Below are 3,616 nucleotides of genomic sequence, written 5' to 3'. Positions count from 1 at the left end.
TGTAAACATTATTACTTTTTTATTCTTATGAGTCTTATGAGTCAGAAATTGTGCCTCATTTACACTATTATTTATAATTCTCTGTGTATGGCACATTTTTGCCATGATTTTTTTTACCATAATTTATTTGCAGAATGCTATAGATATATTTCATGGAACTTAAAGGAAGATATTGTGGAAGACCAAATTTTGGTTCATATCTGAGGTCTTCTGTTTTCCTTGAAAACATTTAAACAAATACCTAGATATCAAGGAAAAGAAGCCTTTCACTTACTTTTACTTATTGGCATTTAAGATAAGAACCACCTCCACCAATAGTAATGACAGAACTATCTGACCAAGGTTATAGCTGGTGATATAATCAAAACACTTTTCAAAGTATTTAACAACTTGGGACTCTGGGAGTGCTGTTGGAATCAGCCAATCAGAACTGAAGATATTGGAGCTGAAAGGCACTTAATGGGGCAGGTATTAATTAACCCTGTAATTGCTGAAGTGTGGGGTGATGGAGAAGGGTCTGTAGTGGGGCTGGGTCACTGGGGATGATAGTGAGGAGGCTTAGAGCAGAAGCTCTATGTCTATCGTGTAGAAATTGTTTTAGTACTTTATCTACTACCAGTGGTTAACTACTGCTGGTACTATAGCCAAAAATGAAGACCAACCTTGGTTATAAATCCTTATACTTACAGAGGTAGAGTTTATATAAAAATCCAATTCTAAAGAACAAAGGAAAAGTGAAAGATGTGTTTTAAAAAGCTCTAGTAAGTCAGTGCTTGAAATCTCACCATTATTTATCAATAACTAGGAGTGAAGTATTACCATCATTCCTTAAAAAAAATGAAAATACAGTGATCTTGTTTTCTGGAAAGAAAAAAATTGGCTCCAATATTTTATCTCATTTTAGCAGCAGGCAAATGGCTAACTCTTCCATGCACACTTTGTTCAAGAGCCAAAATCCATTTTCTCATCTATGCCTTCTACTATATTTTGTTAGGTTAAAGAGTCAAACACATTTTCTGTAATAAAAACACAGACTTTAAGAGCTAGAAGAGTGCTAAGCATTAAAAGTAAAACCACCACTGGTAATCTGTGCCAAATAAGTAGAAACCCTGATTTAAAATATCCAAGAGTTCTCAACATTAGCATGACTGACATTTTGACTGGATATTTTTTTTTTGTTGTGGGGGGCATCCTGTGTGTTGTAGAATGTTTATGAGCATCCCTGTTTCTACCCTCCAGATTCCAGTAGCATTCATCCTGTCCAGACAATAAAAAATGTCTTGAGACATTGCTGAATATCACGTGTGTGTGTGTGTGTGTGTGTGTGTGTGTGTGTGTGTGTGTTGGGTGGGGAGGAGGATATTGTCCCTGATGGAGAACACTGAAATAATCTAAGAAAAATATTTGATTTTAGAAGGCATGATGTTTGTATTTCTTGAAGATTTTCCCTGCTAATTGTGTTTAATGTAGGCTAATATTAACATTGACTTTTATTTGCTGACCACAAATTATTCGTGAAGAGGGGAGGAGACCAGTAAATGCAAAAATATCAGCCAAAAAACCAATCTGGAATTTAAAGCATTTCATGTTAAACATTTGTCAAGTTGTGGCAGCATCATTCATCCCTTTACTTTCCATCAACAGGTATTTATTTACTAGGCATAATTCCAGATATTGGGGATACAATGGGGAAAAATAATAGTTGAGTTCGGCCTGTCATGGAACTTACATATCTGTGACTACACTCAAATATTCCAGTAAAATGTAAACATTCTAAACATGTTCTAACCAATCTTTGACTTTATGTCTCACTGTACTTACAACAATTCTAAAATAATATTTAAGAATTGTACTTATTTTAGGTTATGCCACTAAGGATACAATTGGTGGTTAAAATTTTTAAAAATCCAATCAATTATATGCCTGCTTCTTGTGCAGGCTCCAGGTTTCATGCACACCAAAATGCATGAGGTTTCCTGAGTGAATCCTCCAAATCTTTCTCAACTCCATATTGGGGTGCCTTCTGCTGCCCCTTTCAGGGCTTTACGCTCTAACTCTCCCTCCCTCACCTCAACTAGTCATTCATCACAATAGTCCTATTTTCTCATCTCCTCTGGGAAGCCTGCATCATCTCCATGGCTGGGTTAGGCTTGTCCATTGAGACTCATTTAAAAACTCATAATCTCATCATGGCCTTATAGTGTTGTAATTGTTTGCTTTTTGAAGTAATAGAATGTACCTTGTTCACCATCGTATGCCCAGTGAGTAGCATATTCTGCCACATGATGCCTGCTCAATGTATAGTTACTGAGTAAGTAAATGAATGACTGATCCACTTGGAAAATGTATCCTGTTATAGATTCTAACATATATGCACATATGAGACAGATGTTCATCCCAATATCAAGATACCCCTTTGTTGTTTTCTAATGTATGTATTCCCAATCTTCTTGGTTTGCATTGATTTCTCAATCCTTAAGCCTATCTGTTAAGTTTGCCTTGCCTTTGGTGTATCATTTTTATTTGGTGAGGTTGACCTTGATAACCATATTCCATTGTTTTCCATTCCTCTTTTTTTCCAATACAAGCCTTTTATTGCATCTTTAAAATAATGCAAGTAAGTGTGACAAATCATTCAGCATCTTGCTATTTCTATAGCTGGACAACTTAGATCTTATTCATCAGCCTGCTGAACTGTTCCTTTTTCAGAAACGTAGATCCCATCCAAAAATTTTCTGATATCCTTGTTTTTAACTGTTGTGGCTTGCTGAATCAAAGCAGTTGAATTTGATACAAGTTCAATATCGTTTCCTTCAAGAATCAACTCATCTTTGTGGCCTTGAGATACTGAACAAGCAAAGCCTGAACTCATCCGAACTCTGCAGATGTATTTTTCACCCAAGAAATTTCTGATTTCAACAAGAGAACCATTCTCCTGAATAACGACCTTGATGGGGAAGTGAGCGAACACAGACCTCATCTTCTAACAAAAGCCTAGTTTAACACCCTTGATCCTGTTCTGTACATGATTGCAGATAGTGAGAACCATGGCCAGTTCCTTTCTGTTTCCCTATTTGTCAACCTGGAGCCTCTTCTTTTTCTTTCCAACAAGACTGAGCTCTACATTGATGTGGTTGAAGCCCCTCCACAGGGTGCCTCTGGGGCCCTTCACAATAACTGTGCGTCCCTGCAGAGTGATGTCCGCATTTTCTGGGATGTTGACAGTCTAATTTCTTCATCCTCACAGTAGATATGGCAAAGAACTCCATTCCTCTTTTTTTCCAAACATCCATGCATCATTGCTGTACCTTCCTAGGCCTTTTACTAACTGTTCTACTACATCTATTTTTTTTAGTTAAACTAGTAATATTTCTTACACCTCTATTATGAATTTGGCATAATCTTAGCATTCTGCCACAGTAGATATGGCAAAGAACTCCATTCCTCTTTTTTACCAAACATTCATGCATCATTGCTGTACCTTCCTAGGCCTTTTGCTAACTGTTCTACTACATCTATTTTTTAAGTTGTACTAGTAATATTTCTTACACCCCTATTATGAATTTGGCATAATCTTAGCATTCTGAATACAAAGATAAACAGGGAAACTCATGCT

At 36.5% G+C, this 3,616-nt stretch overlaps 1 pseudogene; it reads right to left on the bottom strand.

The window, feature by feature from the left end:
• Positions 1-2,646: 2,646 nt before the first annotated feature.
• LOC102251348 lies at positions 2,647-2,986 on the bottom strand (annotated as a pseudogene).
• Positions 2,987-3,616: the final 630 nt, after the last annotated feature.

This window comes from Myotis brandtii, unplaced genomic scaffold (genome assembly GCF_000412655.1).
Source record: "Myotis brandtii unplaced genomic scaffold, ASM41265v1 scaffold515, whole genome shotgun sequence".
Taxonomy (NCBI): domain Eukaryota; kingdom Metazoa; phylum Chordata; class Mammalia; order Chiroptera; family Vespertilionidae; genus Myotis; species Myotis brandtii.
Note: the sequence above shows the minus strand (reverse complement) of the source record. Positions and strands in the feature narration are given on the sequence as shown.